This window comes from Pinus tabuliformis, chromosome 1_2 (assembly GCF_031772625.1).
Source record: "Pinus tabuliformis cultivar Carrire ecotype Pingquan chromosome 1_2, CPIR1, whole genome shotgun sequence".
NCBI classification, from domain to species: domain Eukaryota; kingdom Viridiplantae; phylum Streptophyta; class Pinopsida; order Pinales; family Pinaceae; genus Pinus; species Pinus tabuliformis.
This window is the reverse complement of record NC_142298.1, coordinates 772,238,327-772,263,315: the sequence shown is the minus strand read 5'-3', so window position 1 is coordinate 772,263,315 and position 24,989 is coordinate 772,238,327. Positions and strand designations below refer to the sequence as shown.

At 39.1% G+C, this 24,989-nt stretch overlaps 1 pseudogene; it reads right to left on the bottom strand.

The window, feature by feature from the left end:
* LOC149208131 (G-type lectin S-receptor-like serine/threonine-protein kinase SD2-5) overlaps positions 1 to 18,720 on the bottom strand; it is a 90,693-nt pseudogene extending 71,973 nt beyond the window's left edge.
* Between the last annotated feature and the right edge of the window lie 6,269 nt (positions 18,721 to 24,989).

The following is a 24,989-nucleotide window of genomic DNA, read 5'->3' as shown; positions in this document are numbered from 1 at the left end:
CTGCTGTATGATTCAAGATATAAATATTTCAAGGGAAAACTGAGGACAAGATGGCTGGGACCCTATATAGTAGAAAAATGCAATGAAAATGGTTCAGTCCTTATTCGGACCATAGATGAAGAAGCCATCCCTATGCTTGTTAATGGGCATAGATTGAAGATCTACAGGAAGCCCCTTTCCAAGCAGGAGTTCATTGAGAATGTGGGAAAAACAGTGTTGGTAGTGGAGCAGGTCCCTGTCTCCACTCCACCCACACCCTGAACCAAAAAAAAAAAAAGAAAAAAAAAAAAACAAAAAAACAGAAGAAAAAAAAACAGAAAGAGGAATAAAAGATCCTTGGGCGAAAACCTCTTGGAGGCACCTAGGGCATGCAGTGAGGGTGAAAACCTCCTAAAGGTGCCCCAGCTATCTCAAAAAAAAAAAAAAAAAAAAAAAAAAAAAAAACCTAGCTTCTTTTGGATGAATTACAGGTCACAGGAGGGTCACACAAGAGAGAAAGACAAGACCAGGCTGCATGCACCCTTCATAGTCCATCCCTCCATCACTGTTATCCTTTTCTAGGCCTCAGTCTCATTTGTTCTGAAAATTTCGCATCCTACAGGAAACTTTGTGTATTCTACAGGAGGATCCTATAGAAATTACAAAAAGGCCAAAATCAATTTTAGAAAATAACCCGAGGGATGGAAATTCGTCTAGAAGGCCTATGAACCTCCCTACCACCATCCATCCACCTAACTCTCCATGTCATCTCTGCACACCCGCATTTCCACTCGTTTTTTCCTTTCCCTGCACAAACAAAATACAGAAATTCTGTTTTTTTTTTTCCACTTTGAAAACACAAAAGAAGATGACAAATAAAGTAGCAGCGTTCTTCTTGCTTATTCTTACCTGATACCTTCTAGTTGCTATGTCTTCCATTCAGAACCTTTTTCAACTATATTTTTAAGCCTGCTCAAGCATCAGCCTGAATTTCAGAAGGAGAAGCAGCTACAGGAAATCCTGTAGGATTCCTGTAGTAGCTGATCCCTTTGAAAAACAAACTCCAGAGACAGGATCAACAAAATAGATGTATGAAGCATGTAAGGAGTAGATCTTGATCAAGGAATCATCAGCATAAGACGAAGGCTAAGCATGCAGAGCACCAGCAGCAACAACAACGAGGAAATGAGGTGCCAGAGTCCAAAGTATGCATAGCACAACAGCGACTAAGCAGGTAAGTGGCTAAACCTATTCCTCGATTGCATGAATACTATTTCAAAACTGCATGAACTATGGGAATGGTCATGATTAAGTGGACTTGGTGGCTAGCTAACTGGCCACCCTCATTCAGTTCACACACCCTCGTGGAATTCAGATGAGCCACGTCCAATTCAAACTGCCGATAAGATACGCAAGTGAGCACATGTGGCATGTCAACTCGAGAAGAAAACATTTGAAACCGGTAGTGGTGGCGGCGTATAATGGGAGTAAGGGAGGTGATGGCGGTCAGGCAGCATGAAGAACCATAATTACACTGGAATAGGACCAATGGTCTAGATGGGGATAACATACCCATCCGGCCACCTCATCTCCTCACCGCGGATTACGCCAACAATTAAGTACAGTGCGGTCTAAGCCTCCACCACCCTTTGGTTCATTTTCATGTTACGAAGCTCTCGACTGCAGTGCTCGTTTACCACCTTCAGAGCAACGAACCAGTAGTTTCTACCAATTTTTCAAAACCCTCCCGCCTATCGGGTTCTACAGGAGCACTACTGCATTCTACAGGAGCAGGAACACCTTCTACAGGAAGATTTCTACAGGGAAAACAGAGAGTAGCTCTGTAGCCGAAAAATTCAGAATTCTTGTCAAATTTGAGCTGGGAATGAGGTAGGCTCAAAAACCTACTCTGCATATGATATGTTTAGATAAGGTGGTAGCTTAAAACTAGAGTAGTGGGTGAAGAGAAATGAGGAAAGGGAAATTCAAAAGTCTGTTGTGTCTTTTCTGAAGTTCTACACAGTCTCTCTGTTCCTTTCTCTGTGTTCAAGATTTTCCTTTCTCTTCCTCACATTTTGCTGTAAAAAAAAAAGGGATGCAGTCATAGAAATCAAACCTGGGGAGGAAACAAAATTGTAAGTTTGTTTACTCTGTGAAAAAACAACTGTTTATATAGTCCCTGTTATGTCAGCATATTGATTTCTTCCAAGAACCAAGAAGAAAATTCAGGTTGAGAATAGTTTGAAGAAAGGGAGAATTGAAAATTGGTGTTGTGAAGAAGAAGCACACAAGAAATTCCCTACACTTCAGGAAAAAGAAAAAACAAACTCAACTGTCCCTCTGTTTTTGATTTTGGAAATTGTTGTTTTTTTCCTCACCAAAGCACTTCAGAAACCACTAAACACCATGTCAGGAGGTTTTATGAGAAAGGTGCCTTTGAACGCCAACCAATTGCATGAGCACCCTGAGGTGGTGGCCCTCTTCACCAGGGAAAATTGGATGATTTTCTTTGAAATAATTTATGGATATGATGATGAGGTGACTGAAGAATTTTTGATGTCCTTAAGACCCCATTCGAAAACACACGCTACAGTTAGTTTCAGGGGTCTGACCCTAGAGCTTACACCTGATTTTATCAGTCAAATCACAGGTCTTCCACTTGGGCTCCCTTGGAGCAAGGAGGAAAAAACATTGGGACAGGTTGCCAAGAAGACATTTTTTCAACCTGGGGAGCATCCTGTAGAGGATAAAAATGGGGTCAGAAGGACAAGCTTACCTCCTCCATGGAGTGAAGTCAGTTACCAAATAATGAAATATATCACTTGTGAAGGAAGGTTCAGTATAATTTATGGTTATCACTTAAGGTTATTGCATGAATTGAGGTATGGGATGGACCTACCTCCAGTTAGAAAACTCAGTCTCCCATATTTCCTCCTCCAGTTTTTGATAGAATGTGGCACCAAGCGAATGCAGGGGTCCTAAGACTAGCTGGCCCACCATGGTCTCATTAAATTATTGGTGGAAGATGCCACTACACACATACACCATCCGCTTGGGAAATTTCAAGAATATGTCCAGAGAAGATGACATCAAAACTTTGACTGAGGACATCAGCCCATCTGGCAGTGAGGAGGAGGAAAAGAAAGAGGAAATTGAGAAAGAAATGCATGAGGAGACATAAATATTCAAACAGAGGAAGAATAGGAAACAGAGGAGGAGCAGAAAGAAGAGGAGAAACTTGACAAACCCATTGTAATACCTAAGGCAGAAAAGAAAACAGCCTCAAAGACAGAGAAGAGGAAAAGAACAAAAATTGAAAAGAAAAAGCCCAAGAAATCCCAGAAAAAGACTGCCACAGGAGAGGCAGGGACCCAGCAAGGAAAAGAGAAGACATTACGAGAGATAGCAGAGACAAAAGAAAAAACAACAGACACAGAAAAGACTGCAAAAGATGAAGGGGAAGAACACAGAAAGAAGCATCCCCTGAAACATTAGTAAAAGAAGCAGCTGTTGTGCTTGCTACATTGAGAACTCCGACAAAACAAAAGCGAAAAAGAAAAAGAGAAACATCCATGTATTTCAAAGCCAGAAGGAACACCAGGATTAAGGTGGGCAGGCCCCAACCACCATCAAAAGAACCTATAATAATTGAGGATGCACCTAGAGAGAAAAAGGAGGAATCCCCCTCCAAAATCTCTATCACCTATGAGAGAGGGAATCCCAAAACTTCCACCTGGAAGGAAAGAATCAGACTAATGGACTCCAAAGCAGTTCTATAGGAAGCTCAAACCTCTCTACAGGAAACACTGGCCAAACTGAAAGAGACTGAAAAATTAGAAGAGAAGGCAGTAGAACAGTCACAAGAGGAAGGCAAGGCCAAAGAGATACCTGAACCAAGCCCTCAGCCTAATTTAGGCTCATATTACAATCTGCTAGAAGGTGGGAAGATCATCCCATAGAAATTCGTTGTGCCCCTTTTCTTTGAACTAGAACAAGAAAGGGTTAGAACCCACACCTGGATGAAGATTGCTAAATCTAAAGGAGTGGAAGATATCGGGCACATGGAAGAACAGTTGAAAGAGTTGAGAAGGGAGTTGGGCATGGTGAGACACACCGAGAGCATTAGAAGAGCCCAACTACAGGAAGAGAATGAGCTGCTGAAAAAGCAGTTACAGGAACGGGAAACTCAAGGGGGAGACAAATCACAAATTTTTGAAGAACAACAACTACAGGAAGGTCCCCTAGCAGATAAGGAAGCAACAGAGAAACAACAACAAGAGGAAGAGCCACAACCTGATGTTGAAATGATGATAAAGCAGCAGCAAGAAAGAGAATCTCAGGTAGCAGCTGAAGTGCTGATGTTGAAGCAGCAGTTGCAGGAAAGGGAAGCCCAGATGGCCTGCATGGCCAGCTGGGTAATGGAGGCCTTGCAGTGCAGGAAACCAGCTAGATCCTATGCACTATATCTCAAAGACCAATGGCTCTAGTTCTAGATTAAAACATTGGCCCAAAGGGGCACAATCCCATTCCAAAATTATGGTCAGTTTATGCATCTATGTGCTACTAGTTTAGCTGAGGATAAAGCCAAATTAGCAGAATTTTACTTACATAATATGGCACTCCTTAATATGAATTTTTGGGATCCGAATGCTACATTGGGAGACCTACAGCTCATGGTTATGGCTTCTTGGATGAGCCAAGAGGAAAAGAGAGCAGTGGAAATTCAACAGATCATGGAAAAAGAGCTAAGTGGGCCTCTACTAATAAGGGCCGAACCGGAAGACCCCTCAGCTCTCATATATGCTCATCAACACCTTGCAAACAATCCTCAAGTTCTCCCTGATTATGTTGAAAGGCAAGCAAAATCTATCGCTCATTTTGAAGATATGGAAAGATCATTTAGTGATGATTGCCTTCATGCTTGCATGAGAAGGTGGAATACATTGTCATATAGCTTAAAGATCATGGAGTATCACTCTCCAACCAAATGAGAGAGGCTTTGGTGAGAGTGCCCCTATACAAACAATCAATGCAAAACTTGAAATCCAACTGGATTGGCCTTAAGTTCAGTCCTCCACTACTCTTAGGACTATTGGAAGGGGTTAAGGAAGAAGAACAGAAGCAATGAGAGGAAGTGGATAGAAAGGCAGGTTTTCATGACAGGGAAGAGGACATCACCTCAAAGGCTTGGGATGTCAGGGAAGCTGTTAAAGCTATCAAGGATGAAGAACTGGACTAGTTGCTTAGAGGATGAGCAACCCATTCAGCAGGGGGGTGATGATGAGCCCCAGAAATGGGTAACTATATGGACTCATTTTGCCTATTATTTCCATTTAATCCACCATTATCCATAGTTTTGTGCATGTTTTTGAATATATTTATGTCAATTGAGTGAATGGGGATAGTCGCTTTGCCACATAATCTAATGAGTGTTTATTGCAGATTTTTGCATAGTTTTTGGACAAGGACCAGGCATTTATGAGCAGATTAGCAGCCAAACTCGAGGAAACAGGGTTGAGGACTTATAGGAGGGGTGTCTCATGCATTAATGACCCCTTCCTCAAGTTCTCCACCAGCAGCTCGGAGTTCAAAGGCCACCACATCAATGATTCCAAGGGGTAGCCGAGCAACTCAAGTGGGGCTGTTGTTATCTCTAGTTTTAGGCAGCCGAGTTCCTTAAGTTTAGGGGGACTGTTGGGGGTCCTCACTTGTATAAATAAGAAGGATTTAGACCTTAGTAGGTTAGCCATTTCATAGTCTATTTTGCACTTTTGTGCAATATTTTACTCAGCTCATTTTCGAGCTCCTTGTGCAGACAGTTTTGTGATGTAACTATTATTTTTTAATCAATGAAGATGAATCCAACTTTGAACCAGCACTGATCTTTTCTAGAGGGCTGAAGCTCTTGGGTTAGAGCCTAACCCAAGCTGCCCAACACCTCCTTTGTGTATTTATATGTTTTTTTCTTGCATTCGTAAGTTGATTTTTGTTGTTTAGGATTAATTTTGCTTTGGTAAAATAGGTTGCTTTTGATGACTAAATTAGTTGTTCTTGCTTCAAGTTGTTTAAGTAGTTTGCTGTAGTAACAGAAAAAGATCCAAAAAGGCCACCAGCAGGCCTTGATCCCCTTTCTCCCTCCTTGGGACCATGAATTGAGGACTAGGCACTGTTGTTGCCACCAAAAACATATTTTTTCCTTTCATGCAATCGCTAGTGTGATGTTTTGAGTTGGAGAAGCTGCTATTTGTTTGGATTCACATGCTTAGACTATTTCTTGTTCATTTACCATGGCTTTTTCACATAGTTTCTTGTTGATAAAGTTCTGTTTAGCACTTTTCTGTTTTTAGGTTAAATTTTAGGTCAAATTAGACAAACTCTGTTTTTCGGTTCTTGCTTGGGTCAGTTTTAAGAAGTAGGTGTGCAACTCACTTGAAAAACATTCCATCTTGTCATCCCTCCATAGCACAACCTGCACCAGCTCATCTTTCGCAGATTCCTTCACTCATTCACCGCGTTTCGCCAAACTGTCCTAATTTCTGTGTTTTTGTGCAAAGTTTCTTTCTTTCCCTTTGAGCAAATCCAACCCTCTCCTTCATTCCTGATCTTCATTAACAGAGTCCTAGACCCTCCAACACCTTCATCTAGCCTTCATTTCCTTTTTCACACCATTTTCCATCTTCAAAACTCCAAAAATCACTTTCGGCCTCCTCCTGTAGAACTTCCTATAGATCCCCTGCAACCTCCTATAGAAATTCATGCGAGCGATTTTTCGAAGTCTGATCGCAATGGAAATATCTAGAAGGGTACTAGGGACTTCTTAGGACCCCTCCACACCTTCCTCACCATTTGCAAAAGCCAAATCCATCCTCCTTTTCCACCAAACCTCTGCACAGTCACAATTAGTCAAATCACAAGCATAATAAATCCGCATAAAAATACTCAAAATTGCAAAAAGATGATTTCTTTCCATTTCTCTTCAGAAGTAGCTTGAATAAATACAATTTACCTTTTCAGTTTTCAATGGCACCCATTTCAGTAGTTTCCATCTCTTTTCTTGCACGATTAGGGTTTTCTAGGGTTTGCTAGGGTTTGAATTCCATTTCAGTTTTCATTCTCTTTCTGCAAGTAGAATAGCCCCTATAGAATTAGTCTTCTGTCATCACAGTAAAATATTCTTCTGAGAACTCATAGAAGTTGGCTTGAACTCCTAGCGAACTTGTGCCAGCTGATCCAGTGACAGCCTGCAGTAAGAGCTAGTACTTGTGCATACAACACCGTCGCTTCCAAGTTTGTTATGAACTACCGGGTTGATAAAAGTAAAGAAGGGAGCCCTAGGAGTTGCAACATTATTGCGCAATACTAGAGCTCACCAATTGGTGAAGGATAAGATCTAATGATGGATCGGGATCTTAAGGCTTGAAATGAATTATCATTATGTGGTTTGATCATGTATAGTCTAGATCTGAATACTGACGCATGTGTTGTTCTGTAAATATTATGATCTGCGTATAACTGAAGTCTAAAATAGCTACAGAATTATGAATTAATATTTTCAAATGTGTACGCTGGTTGGCTTTGATAAAAGTGTGTATACACGCAGGTTCGACGCATGGAAGTAGCGTATACCTCATAAATTATAATGTTGTTGATGGATCCAGTCTGAAAATTTATGAAACGTGGTCCTTGGAGGAAGAAAGAAGGTTGTAACCTTCTGTAGGTCGTAGCCTACGTACTAGTAAACATATCAGCTAGTACAAGAGTTAGGGGGTTGTAGCTCCCTTCCAGTAGAAGCTAGAGAACGAGAGAAAGTTGTAACCTTCTACAGGTAGAAGCCTGCGTACTAGTATAAGTTTGCATCAGTACAAGATTGTAAACATATTTTCTTATTATTAAAAGAAGATAGAGACGATAGCAACAGGTGGTTTTCACCCACATTGGGTTTCCACCTTATATATTTTTGTTCATGTGTGTTGCTTATGTGTGATGCATTAGTCTGCCTTTACTGCACTGTCTAATAAATCACTGATATACTGGTTTAAAGTTCAATGCATGATAAATTGGGTAAATCAAAAGTTCTCTACATATACGCTAGTTGCTTTAAGTACAGTCAAGTATACACGCTAGTTCACTTAGCTAAAGTAGAGTATACAAATATGTTTGGGAAATTAAAATATTGATTTGATAATATTGATTCACCCCCCCTCTCAGTATTATTTCCAACAATTAGAATCAGAGCAAGTCCTTTAGAAGAAGCTTGATCGCTTGAAGGGAGATCCATCATCATGAGTAATCAAGAAGTGTGGGATCCATCAGACCGCCAATATTTGATGGGAAAAACTTTGTTTATTGGAAGATAAGAACCACAACCTATCTACCATCACTTGGAACTGATGTATGGGAAATAGTGGGAGGATATACATTTCCATCATCAATTACTACAGATACGGTGGGTAAAAAGCAATATGAAACCAATGCTAGGGTTGTCAATAAATTATTGGGAAGTCTATCATAATCAAAGTTTGTCAAAGTTATGCAGCTCAAATCAGCCAAAGAAATATGGGACAAAATCGTTCTAAGCTATGAAGGAGACTCTCAAGTAAAACATGCTAAATTGAAAACTCTCAGAATTTAATATGAAACTCTTAAGATGCACAATGATGAAAGGATAGCTAGTTTATTCTTACGTATAGATGAGGTTGTTAATTGTATGAAGAATCTGGGTGAAGAGATAAAGGAAGTTACCTTAGTTGAGAAAGTTTTAAGATCCTTGTCGGCTAAATTTGAATCAAAAGTATCAACCATAGAATAAAAACAGGATCTATAGACTATCACTATGACATAGCTTCACAGAATCTTAACTGCCTTTGAGATGAGAAAAGGAGGCCCATCAGATATGAGAGAAGCTGCATTTAAAGCTTCAAACAAAAGGAAGGGAAGAACTCAATGTATCAGGACATATTTCGAAAAAAGAAGACGAGTAAACTTTGTCAAGAAGCTTCAACGGGTTCCGAAAAATTTAGAGGTAAACTACCTTTCAAATTTTTTGCCTGTGGTAGAGTCGGTCATTATGCTGCCAAATGTCCTCATAAAGATAAATATGATAAAGGGAAGAAATCTGCAAAATGGAATAGAAACCAAAGTGTAAGTAAAAAGAGTTACTATACTTATGAAGACAACGATGGTTGATCAAATAGTGATGAAGATGAAAATAGTAATGACTATAGACTTCTAATGGCTTATGACGATGATAATTTTTGGGATGCTTTAGAAGAAGATGATCTTCATGAAGAAATATCTAAATTCAAAATCTATTTAGAAGAAAAGAATATGATTATAGATACCTTGACATACCAACTTGCTGAAAGAGAAAAACAAAATGAAAAACTAGAATGTGAAATTGTGGGTCTAAGAAAAGATCTTGAGAAAACAAAGTCTCTCAATCTTAGATTTGCTAAAGGATAAGAAACCTTAAATGAAATTATCAAAGTGCAACGTTCTCCTTTGATAAAGACAAGTCTGGGATATATTGAAGAAGCATCTCTATCATAGAAGCCGTCAACCTCCACTAAAAGCTATCTTGTTGCAACAAAAATAGTGAACAGTATGACAATCGTCAACAAAGGCATAAAGTAGATCACAAGGTAAATCAGGCTCAATTTGCTTCAAGGATGAACAAAAGCAATCAACCTCAGGTAAATCATACTCAATTTTCTTCAAAGATGAATATCGATAGAAACTACAATCATCAGGTCAATAGATTCGATAATCGTAGGAACTTCTTTAATGGTCAATGTTTCTCTTGTCATAATTTTGGATACAAAGTTGCTCAATGTGTTTCTTACAAAACCATCATGACTAGAGAAACACGAAATCAAAGGAATGTGACAGGGATCAAGAAAAGTTCCTATAATAACTTTTCTTTTCTTGAAAATGAAATAGAATGCTCAATCTGTAACAACTTTGGCCATGAAGAATCTGAATGCAGGAGTAAATTTCGGCAAACATCTCAAAAGGAGCAAACTCCATTAAATCCCAAAATATGGAGAAGGAAAGAACCTCAAACAGAAAGATGTGGTATAGCCTTGTATGCAGAAGGACAAGGAAATCAATGGTACATCGACAGTGGATGCTCAAAACACATGACAGGTGACAAAGAAAAACTTCACTCATATAATTCCTTAGAAAAGGAAAAGAATGTCTCATTTGGAAACGACACTCTTGCTGTCATAAAAGGTAAAGGCTCTATTTTCTTGAAAGAAAAGGTTAAAGCTGGGAATTTTATTTATGTAGATGGTTTAAAGCAAAACATGTTGAGTGTCAGTCAAATGTGTGTTCAAGGAAATGAAGTGGTGTTTCGATCAAACGGATGTGTTGTTCGTGAGCTTGATATAGAAGAAACCATGATCAAAGGTACAAGAACTCCAAACAACTTATACATACTCAAGGGAGGACAAAAACAATGCTATCTAATAAAAAATGATGAAAACTGGCTATGGCATAGAAGATTGGGCATCTAAACTTTTCTCAAATAATAAAAGCATGCAGATTCCAGGATGTTCGTGATCTTCTAGATATCAGCATTCCTGAAAATACAATATGAAAACCATGTCAATTTGGTAAGAAAACTAGATCTCACTTCATTGAAAAAGAAGGGTCAGCTAGTAAGCCTCTTGAACTTGTTCATATTGATTTTATATGGACCATCAAGGAAAAAGCCACCTCGTGGAGAAGAATACTTTATTTTGTTCATTGATGATTTTTCCAGAATGTGTTGGATAGGTATTCCAAAGCATAAAGATGAATCAGATCGCAAAATCAAATGCCTCAGATCTGATCGAGGAGGGGAAATTACCTCGAATGAATTTTTTGATTTTTATGAACAACATGAAAAAAGGCAGTTCTCCACCACAAGGATTCCTCAGCAAAATGGAGTGGTAGAAAAAATGAACAGAACTGTTCAACAAATGGCTCGAGCTATGCTAGATGAATTTGGAACTCCTACAACCTTCTGGGGTGAAGCTACATTTGCCACCGTAACTATTCTCAACCAAGAAAATGTTCGGGTAAACAACACTCAAACTCCACTTGAACTTTGGTATGGTAAAACTCCAACTGTAAAATACTTTAAAGTTTTTGGAAGCAAATGTTATATCAAAAGGACTAATGAAAAACTTGGTAAGTTTGAGCCCAGAGCAGATGAAGGTATTCTTCTTGGTTACTCTTCCCGAGGTAAAGGATATAAATGTTATAATAAAAGACTTGGGAAGATTGTTGAAAGTATTGATGTTGTAGTTGATGAAGCATGCAAAAATCCAAAACAGATAAAAACCGAAGATTATGACAATGAAGAAGATGGGGATTATTTTCCCACATCAAATCACAGTGATTCTAAAGAAGAAATTAATGAAGCACTAGAAGAAGAGATAACGGTAGAAGAAAAGACTCCATCCAGGTATGTTTAGAAAAATCATCCAGAAACTCAAATTTTAGGGGAAAAAGAGGTAGGTGTATAGACAAGAAGAGCTATTACAGAAACCTCAAGCTATCTAGCGTTACTATCCTCCACTGAACCTCAAAATGTAAATGAAGCATGAAAAGATGAATGTTGGGTCAAGGCCATGAATGAAGAATTTGAGCAAATTAAAAAAAATAATACACGGTGTTAGGTTCCTATACCAATAGGTTTCATTTTTCATGATTGACTTGGGAAGTGCCAAATATGTTCATCTTTTCATGCTGCAAAGCTTCCATATTTCAAAAGAGACAGTGGAAAGTTAAAAAATGTGAAGAGGGTATGCCCTAAAAGAATTATCAAAGAGAAAAAAGAGTAAATTGGTCAGAAAAAATGATAAAAATGAACCCCAAAGAAAGACCAGGAAAGTGGCTAGTCCAAATGCCACTGCTAGCTTGATGGATGGCCCAACAGTTCAATCTGGACCATGCCATGTTTTAAATTGCTTGTTCTAGACTAGAGAATGAATATCTGTCCAAACAGTTCAAGCTTGGCAGATCACTAGCTAGGTAGAGAAATTAAGGAGCCCAACTGCTTAATCTGGGCCCTTGGAAGAGATAAGGGTACACTTAGTTAGGAGGGCAGTCAAAAGAAAAAAGGATAATCACGGTCTGCAAGTCTAAGTGCACCCACTCAAAAGGAAGAAAAAATGTTAGGTGTATTAGGCCAGGTAGGTAGTTAAGGTTGCAGAAGCAAGGTTTTGCTCACCTCATGTATTGTCAATCAGAGCTCCTCTCATCAATGACAGAAGTGTCAAAGCAGTTGTTTGATGGCAGAATTATGGAAGCATGTCTAACTCCCTTTCACCCCCCCCCCCCAAAGTTTCTTACTAATATCCCCTGAAAGACCTTGGGATCTGCCCAACCAGTCTTGTTATCACTTCTTTTTTGTAAAATACTAAGTCAAGCTTTGACTTTATTCAATAAAAAGAAGCCACATTTCTTGTGTAAAAATCCTCATTCCAAATTCCATTCACTTCTTGTGTCTAAGTTTTCCTTCATAAACTTGGCTTCATGCCCCTACACTTTCACTTCACAAGGTCATATTAACTCCTAACTCTATTATCTAGCTCCCTAGATCATTTCCTTACCCCCTATTATACAAAAAATTATATAAAAACCCAAAAAAAATACATATTCCCATCCCCTGGCACTATAGCCCTATAGCATCAGTTTGGGGAAATGCTAAATTCATTTGGGGCTTGGCATTAGCCTTTCCGCGTTCAAACCTGGGATTGATTTAGCATTTGGTTAAATTAATAACCACCAGCGCCCACTTACAAACCCATAAAACCCATATTACCCAAAGTCTAAACCCTCGTAGCATTGTATAAATATTCGAATATTCAGGCGGGTTCCGTATGTTAACATCCCACCAGCTCGCAGTTCCGTCCACCGTCGGATCGGGCCCTCCCCATTCGACAGCCCTCGGCGATTTTGGAGCCACCCCGAGGTTCGACAGTAAGCTTCCGATAGCATAGCGGTTTCTCTGCCGTACAGAAGACAGGTGTCCGATTTTATTGTATCGGGCGGGCTCTGACAAATACTGCCCCCGTACAGGAGGCGGTTCGATAAAACTACAAACCACCTTCTATCCTATGCCACATCCTCCGCTGACGTCACTGCCACGTCACCCTGCCGTACCCGGGACCTGTCGATGACGTTATCACAGAAAAGGCGCAAAGGGCGAAAATCGCGTTAAAGAATGCCTGAATCAAGAAACAAAGGCAGTTTTCGATCTAAGAAAAATTACTCAAAAAGGAGAGCTTCCTATTGCTCAGCTACTTGCAAAACCCAAAAATTCGCAAGAGGCAATGCTGGAAACGGAGAACTAAAGAAAAGACAGTAGGCAGGGGGAGTCAAGATATGACTACGGTAATTTTATAAAAAGGCCAAGTATGCATACCGAAAGCAGGATAACAAAGCCGTGACTCAGAAAAGCACCAGGGCAGCAGGCCCAAAAAACGCAATTAAAAGCACAGCCTCAGCCGACTCAGTTGATCCCAAAAGTCTGAATTCTCTGACAGAACGGATAGCTAATACCCTAAATATCTATTGCATCATTTACTCTTTCATCTACTATTCCTCAGGAGTTGGTAAAGAAGTTATGAGTTATTAACTCATCAACTAGATATTTTGTAACTCATTTTTTGTATATATACCGCCCCACAGAACATTTTTGGGGTTGGTTGTTGGTGATTTTCTCTGTTAGACACTGCACTGTAAATTCTCGGACTTTATAATAAAATGGCCAGTGAAATTCATGGTCTCTGCACTGTCTGGATGTGAAAGTAATCAACTGTGTTACGCTACAGAATTCCTGTGTCGTTTAACGGAACAATAAGTTTTCCTAAACCATGTTTTGTCTTTTCTTTGTTTACAAAATTCACATATATGTTTCATAATCTTAGAAGAAGAGAAGAAGAATAGCTCAGGACTTGTTTAAATACACCCTCTGCTCAATCCCTGTTTCTAATTATATTTTCTTCGGAATTGGTCATAAATATGAATTCTTAATTGCTCATGTTTGCACTAATTCTCTTATTATGAATGCTGTTTAGGAATTCTTAATTGCTCCTAGATAATATTCTCACACTTCCCCTCTATCAGAATAGTGAAAGATCCTTGACTGCCTTTCATTCCCTGATTTCATGCCATCATATCTCAGATTTCAAGGATTGTTCCATAGATGTCTGTCTGGCTCTGTAGCATTACATTTTTCCATGAAACACTTTCAGCAGTACACCACCATTGACTCCATTGCCCAATAGTTTAAATTGTTCTGAGACTGCATCCCAGATCTGCTTGAAATCATCATCCAACCAAATTTAGAACAAAACCCTACACTTCATATCTAGCCTAACATAACAAAAAACAAAGTTAAATCATAAAGAGAGAGCCCTCTTTGGTTGCAGGTAGGCTAGGACCTATAGCTAAAAGATTGGTTAGTGGTTACCTTGGCCGTATTCCCTTTGAGGAGCTTAGGGAACAATCTGAGGGATAAAATAATTGGCGACTCCACTGGGGAATTTGAATAAATGTTTGTTACTATTGTCTATTTTCTAAAACTACAGATGGAGCTTGAAGTTAGCCAGATAGCCTTTGAAACTGTTTTTGCTTTGCATTTACAAGAGTAAATAAAAGCTGCTTCAGTCAATCTCCAGCCTAGTTTTATTCTTTAAACAACTGTCCCAAAGGCTTAATCAGTTTCCCCGTTTCAAACTCATCTGAAGGAAATTCAAGCTCCTATTTTTTATTAACTTCCTCTTTCTTCAAAATGTTTTACAAGTTTAGATCTGATCTCTGATGGTGGCCAGGGATCAGACATACCAAGGTTAAAATCATCCACCTGGCGACTCCACATCATTTTCACAATCAAGACTCCACTGGAGAAATGGACTTGAAAGAACTCTATAGAAAGATTAGTCTTTTGGTTTGGATTGTTATCCAAGACATTGTGTTCTTTCTCATTGACAAAATTTTTCAATGTATATTGTATTATAAAAATGATTTTAGATTAAATTTTTATTATCTTCCTTCCAAAAATATAGATAAAAACTCTCCTTATACATTCGAACAACAGTCTTCTAATCCTCAAGATCATTTTCCAAATAAGGAGAACCCAAAAATTTAGATAAATCATCCAATCCCTGAACATATTCCACTACCTCATAAAGTTCCTGATAGATACAAACCCCTCATTTTGCCTCCTGCACTCAATAATCTACCTAGCAATCATCCCAAGTATCTCCCTAGATTTGATGGAGAGAATGGTGTCAGTGCCCAAAAGCATGTCCAAGTTTTTGAAGATTATCTTAACTTATTTGAAGTGGATGTTGAGGATGTTAGTATTAGGCTTTTCGCTCTTTCTTTGCAAGCCAAAGTCAGGAGTTGGTTCAAAAATTTGCCTCACGCAAGAATCTCAAATCTTGAGCAATTTCTCAAACTCTTCCTTGATAGATGGATAATCAAAGTCAATCTCCTCATGATCATAGAAGAATATAATCAGTTAAAAAGACATCCAGATGAGACAATACAACAATTTTCAAATAGATTCAATCAAATCTATCATTCAATACCATTGAATATAAAACCTCCCCCTGATTTGGCTCTATTGCATTATCCAAGAGCATTTGATTCAGAGATAGAATTTCATCTGAGAGAGAGAAACCCCTCCACTATGCAACAGATGCAGAACATGGCTATAGATGTAGAGGTTAATCTGAAAGTTAGGGAGAGGAAGCTGAAAGCAAAAAAAGAGGAAGAACTGGATATCTTGATAAAGAAAGCAGAGGATTTAAAGCAGAAAGTCAAAATGAAAGTTGATGTTTGGATCACCATGACACTTTTGCTCCACAAGAAGAAAGGGTTGACATTTCTAAACATATTTTTACCAATTCAACCAACCATAGATCAGAAAACAGATTCACAAAACAATGTGCGGAGGAGCAATCCCCTAGTTTACTATGTGCATTCGATAATATGGCTTCTTTTAATAATGTGCCCAAATATGATCAATATGATGATGATTATGTTTTTCAGATCCAAATTAACCTTGCAGACGAATCAGAAGATAATTTGGGAAAAAACAAAGAGATTCAGGTTCAACAGCTTCAAAGTACTAATCAGCTTGTTCACTTCAGCAATAAGAATGAGGAGGAAAGTGCAGAAAATTTTGAAATAAGTGAAGGAACTTTTCCATTTTGTTTTGAGTCTTTTCAGTTTATCAAAGATAACTATCATGCTACTAAAAATCAAATATCAACAAGCCTTGGTATTGACCATCTGGAAAGCAATCAAATCTTTGTTCAAAATTTGTCATATCTAAATTTGCAGTCCCAGAATCTCATTGAACATCAGATTGCAGAAAAAGGCTTGGAAGTAGCAACAGATGATCAAAAAATCCAAGTTGGTTCCTTTCCCTTTTGTTTTGAATCATCTGAATTATTCATATAAAAAGAAGAATAGCTAGTAGGAATCTGTCAAGTTCCATTTGAACCTGTATGTAATAAATTACAGAAGTCCTTCCAAACTCTCGATGATCCAACAGCTGACAGGTTGAATGAGGAAAGAAATCAGAATTCTTCTCCATTAACAGACCATGAAGGTCCAAATCAAGATGATAATGGTTGCAGTAGACAGGCCCTACAGTCAGTTAAAATATCATCACAAACAACAGTTGAAAGCATGAAGGGTGGTGAAGACAAGGATGATATTTCAGTTTCATGGCATGAAAGCTATCCAGAACATTTGCACAGTTGTTTGATTCAGCTCAGGAGTAGTGTATATATTTTGCAAGATCCTTTTTTACAGTTTCTAGATTCAGCAAAGGAGATCAGGAGTTTCCTTATCTTCTCAAAGTTTAACAAAGCCAGATTTGATTATAAGATCTCAGTTTTAAACACCATCAAATACAGGCAGCAAAGGTCACTGATGTATATAATGCTTAAGTGGTTGCACTGGCTGTTTCATTTTATCTAACCAGCAGTCAAAAAGCTGATTAGGATAAGTAGGTAGGATTTTAGTTTAGTTTGGATAGTAACTTGCTGCAGTTGAAGCCCAAAGAGAAGGCCCTAAGCTCCACAAGTGTGCTGTCATATATGCAAATAAAGCAACCCGCAACATGAAAGTTTTAGAGAAGATCGAAAGTTATGCAGAAGGCCATCTGACCTGCTGTTCTTGACTTTCCACAAGGGAAAGCCATCCCCAAGTGGAGCCACTGTTAGGTTCCTATACCAATAGGTTTCATTTTTCATGATTGACCTGGGAAGTGCCAAATATGTTCATCTTTTCATGTTGCAAAGGTTCCATATTTCAAAAGAGACAGTGGAAAGTTAAAAAATGTGAAGAGGGTATGCCCTAAAAGAATTATCAAAGGGCAAAAAGAGTAAATTGGTCAAAAAAAATGATAAAAATGAACCCCAAAGAAAGACCAGGAAAGTGGCTAGTCCAAATGCCACTGCTAGCTTGATGCATGGCTCAACAGTTCAATCTGGACCATGCCATGTTTTAAATTGCTTGTTCTAGACTAGAGAATGAATATCTGTCCAAACAGTTCAAGCTTGGCAGATCACTAGCTAGGTAGAGAAATTAAGGAGCCCAACTGCTTAATCTGGGCCCTTGGAAGAGATAAGGGTACACTTAGTTAGGAGGGCAGTCAAAAGAAAAAAGGATAATCATGGTCTGCAAGTCTAAGTGCACCCACTCAAAAGGAAGAAAAAATGTTAGGTGTATTAGGCTGGGTAGGTAGTTAAGGTTACAGAAGCAAGGTTTTGCTCACCTCATGTATTGTCAATCACAGCTCCTCTCATCAATGACAGAAGTGTCAAAGCATTTGTTTGATGGCAGAATTATGGAAGCATGTCTAACTCCCTTTCACACCCCCCCCCCCCCCCCCAAAGTTTCTTACTAATATCCCCTGAAAGACCTTGGGATTTGCCCAACCAGTCTTGTTATCACTTCTTTTTTGTAAAATACTAAGTCAAGCTTTGACTTTCGTCAATAAAAAGAAGCCACATTTCTTGTGTAAAAATTCTCATTCCAAATTCCATTCACTTCTTGTGTCTAAGTTTTCCTTCATAAACTTAGCTTCATGCCCCTACACTTTCACTTCACAAGGTTATATTAACTCCTAACTCTATTATCTATCTCCCTAGATCATTTCCTTACCCCCTATTATACAAAAAATTATATAAAAACCCAAAAAAAAATACATATTCCCATCCCCTGGCACTATAGCCCTATAGCATTAGTTTGGGGAAATGCTAAGTTCATTTGGGGCTTGGCATTAGCCTTTCCGCATTCAAACCTAAGATTCATTTAGCATTTGTTTAAATTAATAACCACTGGCGCCCACTTACAAACCCATAAAACCCATATTACCCAAAGTCTAAACCCTCGCAGCATTGTATAAATATTCGAATATTCGGGCGGGTTCCGTATGTTAACAGCCCACCAGCTCGCAGTTCCGTCCACCGTCGGATCGGGCCCTCCCCATCCGACGACCCTCGGCGATTTCGGAGCCACCCCGAGGTTCGACAGTTATCTTCCGATAGCGTAGCAGTTTCTCCGCCGTACAGAAGACATGTGTCCCGTTTTGATTGTATCAGGCGGGCTCTGATAAATACCACCCTCGTACAGGAGGCGGTCTGATAAAACTGCCAATCGCCTTCTATCCTGTGCCACGTCCTCCGCTGACGTCACTGTCACATCACCCTGTCGTACTGCCATGTCATCCGCCACCTGTCCTCCGCTGACGTCACTGCCACATCAACCTGTCGTACCTGGGACCCACCGATGACGTCATGCTGATGTCATCACAGAAAAGGTGCAAAGGGCGAAAATCGTGTTAAAGAATGCATGAATCAAGAAACAGAGGCAGTTTTCGATCTAAGAAATATTACTCAAAAAGGAGAGCTTCCTATTGCTCAGCTACCTGCAAAACCCAAAAATTCGCAAGAGGCAACACTAGAAACAGAGAACTAAAGAAAAGACAACAGGCAGAGGGAGTCAAGATATGACTACAACAATTTTATAAAAAGGCCAAGTATGCATACCGAAAGCAGGATAACAAAGCCGTGACTTAGCAAAGCACCAGGGCAGCAGGCCCAAAAAATGCAATTAAAAGCACAGCCTCAGCCGACTCAGTTGATCCCAAAAGTCTGAATTCTCTGACAGAACGGATAGCTAATACCCTAAATATCTACTGCATCATTTACTCTTTCATCTACTATTCCTCAGGAGTTGGTAAAGAAGTTATGAGTTATTAACTCATCAACTAGATATTTTGTAACTCATTTTTTGTATATATACCGCCCCACAGAACATTTTTGGGGTTGGTTGTTGGTGATTTTCTCTGTTAGACATTGCACTGTAAATTCTCGGACTTTATAATAAAATGGCCGGTGAAGTTCATGGTCTTTGCACTGTTTGGATGTGAAAGTAATCAACTGTGTTATGCTACAGAATTCCTGTGTCGTTTAACGAAACAATAAGTTTTCCTAAACCATGTTTTGTTTTTTCTTTGTTTACAAAATTCACATATATGTTTCATAATCTTAGAAGCAGAGAAGAAGAATAGCTCAGGACTTGTTTAAATACACCCTCTGCTCAATCCCTGTTTTTAATTATATTGTCTTCAGAATTGGTCATTGTTGTGGCCACAAACAACCCCCCTCTTTGTTTAATATTAGCAATAACACTAAGCAAATGGGGACCCTTAATAAAAAATCCAAAAAACATTTTTATAAAAACTTTTGTATTTAACTCCTTAAAACTATATCGCATCGCGAGAAGAGAATAAAGCATTTCCTTATGAGCATAATAAACTGCAAAGAGGTGACGCAAAATTCATCGCATCGTGTACATTATGAAGTGCTCTTAAATGAAAATCTTAAGAAATCTCCGACGGCCGATGTGTGACGTCGCATATCGCAATATCGCATAAGCAGCACCCAATGATTTAACGACTCGTCGCGATCTGCGATCTGTGATAAACGCGATCTGAAATCTGCGATAAATGCGATCTGCGATAATCTAATCTGAAAAAGTTGTGATGACACATCTAGGTAATGCGATGACGCGATGCTGCTATCGCCCATCGCAAATTTCCTTGGCTCAACATTCAAGAAAAGCTGTCTATAAACAAAATTGGGCGTGCGCCTTAAAAGAAATTAATGAATGTACACCAAAGTATTCAAGAAGGACAGTTTTGTGTTTTTCGAAGAGTTAGTTCACAATGAGTGTCATGATTTTATACATTCATAGAGGTTAGAACTTTCGTATCAGTATTGATTATCATTACTCTTTTCCTTTGCGTGAACTGCAGGAATGAAAAACAGGAAACAATATGAAGCAATGAGCAGGAAACATCTAAGGAAAAGGGGAAAGCGTCAATGCTCGGAGAACAGAGAAGAGATGCCTTCATAAACGGATGCCGCATGCAACAGAACTGCAGATTCCAGAGTATCACTCAACAGATGCTGATGTCAATAGGTGATTCAACATTCAGGGTCAGAAAGCTCACAAAAGCAGCATGTTTACGAAAAATCCTGAAACTTCTACCCGGTGAAGGAAAAAGCGCTAAAAGCGGAAAATGCACCAGAAAAGCCCGGAACAAAGAACGGAGGTAGTTTTCGATGCGCGATTAGCGCCTAGCGCTACTCGTGCATTGCTAAGAAAATTGTTCAGAAAGCAAAGTCCCTAACTTGCTCAGTCATTCGCAAGGCCAGAAACCGAAATAGCAAAAGCAGGAACAGTTTGAGAGAAATTTGGGTTATTACCAAGTATACACGCAGTAAATCCACCCAGCCAAAGGAAGATTCTCAAAAATATCTTCTAGTTTACTAGAAAGTGGTGCCAGCACTTGCCATTTCTATTTTCATAGCTCAAACAAAATCAGAGGATGACCAGCCGACTCTTCCCAGGCAAATGTTGCATGCTCGCAGCACTGAGGAGCAAATACAGAAATAGTTAGGAATTAGATTCAATTTTTAGAAATAGTTTTGCTTAAGAAAAAGGGCGGTCATTTAAACCGTATCCAAAATTTATGTAATTAAGTTATTTTAGTTAGCAGTATTTAAACCCTTCTCATGCATTTGGAGAAGGGTCCAGAAATTTGTCAAAAACTTGTCCTCAGGACATGCACTTTTGCACCCTCGGAAGGGGTTTTGATGAATGGATGGATCAAGGTTTATTAATGTTTGCATTTGATATTTGCTACTGATGTTGCACTTCTGTACTCTTAGTAGATGTTGGAGCAAGGAGATATAGATCATTGTTGCTTGAAGCTTATGAGTAGAACCAGTCATAAATGGTACTTTTATCTCTTGGCCAATTCTGCTTATATTCCTAAAGTGATATACAGTCTGTAGTTGTTTATATGTTATTGCATGAATGTGTGAGTTACCATTTGGCACTTTTGTACGGTGGAGTCATTTATTTATGTCTGATATATGAATAACTTATTATGCGATATGTTGTTCACAACTGTTTTGCCTAACTTTTTATGCAAAATGGTTCATCTTAAATTGATTTCCATTCTTATGATAGCTAAATGATCTTTATTACCAGTTATTGTCTGAAATCTTTTTAGATCGCATAATAGAAGAAATACACCCCGGGTTAGTATATATTAGATGTGTTGTTTCTCATTAGATTACAATAGCATAGAGTTAGTTTAAAAGTTTGAATTAGATTAGCTTTAAGTATTCTCAGATCAACAAACATCCAACTCTGCACACACACACACACCCTTAGATTGGGAAACTGGTCCCATTATCCCCAGTCAGACCCGCTATACCAAACGGATAAGGAGTTGCCAACCAAGGTCCGGACCGGGTGGGTATCCCCCTTGTTGTCGACCCGATTTTCGGGGCTTCAACATATTTGGCGCTAGAAGGAGGGCCCGAACTATGAATGGCACCTAAATCAAAATCTAAATACCATTCTGAGAGTAAATCGCCCTCATCAACTCCCCCGACTTCCCCAACAAGTTTAAATCCTGAGTCAGAAGTCGCTCGAGTATTAACCGCTACTACACACCCTAATATTTCAGACCAATCTACCATTGAACCCCCTAAGGTTCAAACTCTGATTCACAAACTCCAGGGATTTTCCATTTCTACTCAGAGGTCTGATAAATCTCAAAGCAGCATGACTTCGCAGTACAATCCTGCTCATCCCCTGACCAGATTAAAGAGTGAAAAATTTGGCATCCAGCCAACTGAATTCCCTCTCCCCACCAGGAAAAGAGCAAGGAAAACACCACAAGAGTCTGACAGTGAGACTCTTTCATCTACATCGTCCATTTCAACTCCCTCACCGCGAAGTCAGCCACCCACATCTTCATTCCAAACCATCATTCATCCGCTTACCAGAACTCCCACAACCCTTCTTCAATCATCTACAATCATAGTATCCTCATCTTCCCAGCCACAGGGATCATCTTCTGTGCTTTCATTCACTAGCAACTCGACGATGGCCTAGTCTCCATGGAATAATCCTGGGGCAGTTTTAATGCCTCCACACTTGAGTCAAATACCGGCCCATCCTGAGAAATGGCTACCCAAATTCAATCCAGAATCAGGCATGCTAGCAGAAGAACACATAAACAATTTCATGCTTTCTGTCAATCTCAACGGAGTTACTAACGAAGATGCTGTTGTTCGGCTTTTTCCCTATACAATGCAAGGAACAGCCAGGTCATGGTACTTTTCATTACCCTCCACGTCTATCACAAGTCGGGACATTTTTCAAAGTCAATTCCTCACCAAGTTTGGTGATGACAGATCAACGACAACGTTAATCAATGACCTATCCAACCTTAAAGCCGAGGCTAGAGAACCCATCAAAGATTTCAATTTACGGTTCAATAAGATCCTCAAAAAAATTCCCACTGCTTCCTAACCCAGCGAAGAAGTACGATGTGAATGGTATATTATGGCCTTACCATCAAACTTAGCAATCTTCGTGGATAGGGCAAATAAAACAACCTTAGTTGAAAACTTGACAAAAGCGATAGCAGTAGAGAAATGCGTAATAGCCCTGGAAAAAAGATCTGCGTTAGAGGAACGCAAGTCTAAAAAAGTCACCTTCAAAGAAGACTCCAAGAAGAAACAAACAAAAGATCCTTTCGATTTGGAAGGATTGCAGAAAGTATTAAAGACCATGTCCAATGAGATGATTGACATAAAAAAACAAGTAGCAGAAACTTCTTCAAAAATGCCCTACAGAGCTTTTAAAAGAGGTCCTTCAATGGATGTGAAACCACCCAACGCTATTTCAAATGTCGAATCCGAAGAAGAAGACAGTACCACTGAAGGACAGACTGATGACGAAGAAGTTGTGGAATTGCAAGGAATGTGGGATTTCATCTTCCCACAAGAAGAAGATCAAGAAGCATTTCCAGTTAGCACACGAAGCAAAAATCGACTTGATCCTCCCCAAACTACCCCTAAACAGAAGAGCGCAAGCTCTGCAATAAAAGATAAAGTCACAACAAAAAAAACGACCGCTAAAGCGACTCAATCTAGCCCAGTCCAACCAGATCAAACAACTCCATCAAGAACATTGATAGTGTCGGATGAAATGGAATACAATATTATTGACGACATGAAAAAGACTAGGGCTAATATTACCCTTTACGAATTGAGCAAATTGAAACATCAACAGAAGATAATGATGAAAGAATTACATGCCGTGCCTATTACATCTTTGCCTACAGCTGTAGCTTCCCACAACATGGGAAGACCTCCAACCAACACGATCAATAAGATTGATCCAAATGACATCGCCTTGATTGGAGGAAGATCAAGATCTCACACTCCCCCTTTTCTTCTCACTTATGAAATTTTCAATAAGAATGTGCACAATTGTTTGGTAGATTCTGGTGCTTCAACGAATATTTTACCCAGATCAATATGTGCCAAGTTAAATGTTCAACCACAAAAATCTGTAGTGCGCATAGTTCAGCTTGATCGATCTCAAGTAGAAGTGATTGGTGAACTTAATCAAGTAACCATAAGATTGTCATCTAACCCGAAGGTATGTCATGTTATTGACATTCTAGTGGCTGATATCCCATAATTCTATGGCTTGATTCTTAGCAGGGATTGGTCCAAGAAACTCCATGGATACTTTTCAACCGACTGGTCACACATGTGGTTACCCTATAATGGCAAACTGAATCAAATAAAGGTTGAACGAGAATTACACCAGAAGTACATAGTAACGGAATTGGAGGGAGAAAATGAAGCAATAGCGTACAACAACAGTATCATAGGCAATTACTCAGTAGATTCTTTTCTCGGCAATTTCAATGCTCATACATCACCTTAGAAAATTCAGTTTTATCCCAAGTCGAAATTTTTTCCCAAACTGATAATTCAAAGTGTGTTAATTTTTTAGATAAACCTGTAAATACATCTTTGTTTTGGAAATTATATTTTGATGGCTCTAAATCTAACGAAGGAGCAGGAGCAGGATGCGTTCTGATTAGTCCAGAAGGAAATAAGACCATGCTTACATGCAGACTCGAATTCTATTGCACAAACAATACAACAAAATATGAAGCCTTGGTGCAAGGCCTATACAAAGCAATCGGGTTGAATGTCAAGTATCTTCAAGTCTTCGGAGACTCTGAGATTGTCATCAAACAGGTACGTAATACTATACATTGCCTATCAAGTCATTTAAAACACTATCAATCTTTAGTACAAGATCTGACTGAGCATTCCATAACATTCAATATTTCTTCAATCCCAAGACTCCAGAACGCAAGCACAGACCTTTTGGCTAACGTAGCCTCTAGTCTTATTCCCTCCGAAGAGTTTAGTCCAGATAGATTCTCAATAGAATTGATCTTTAGACCATCCATCCCTGACAACATTACAAATTGGAGAGTATTCAATGACGATCCTGATATTGTAAATTTCCTCACTTCCGAAGGATCCTACTCCAATCAGATAATTGACGAAGACCATCACGATCGACAAATACAA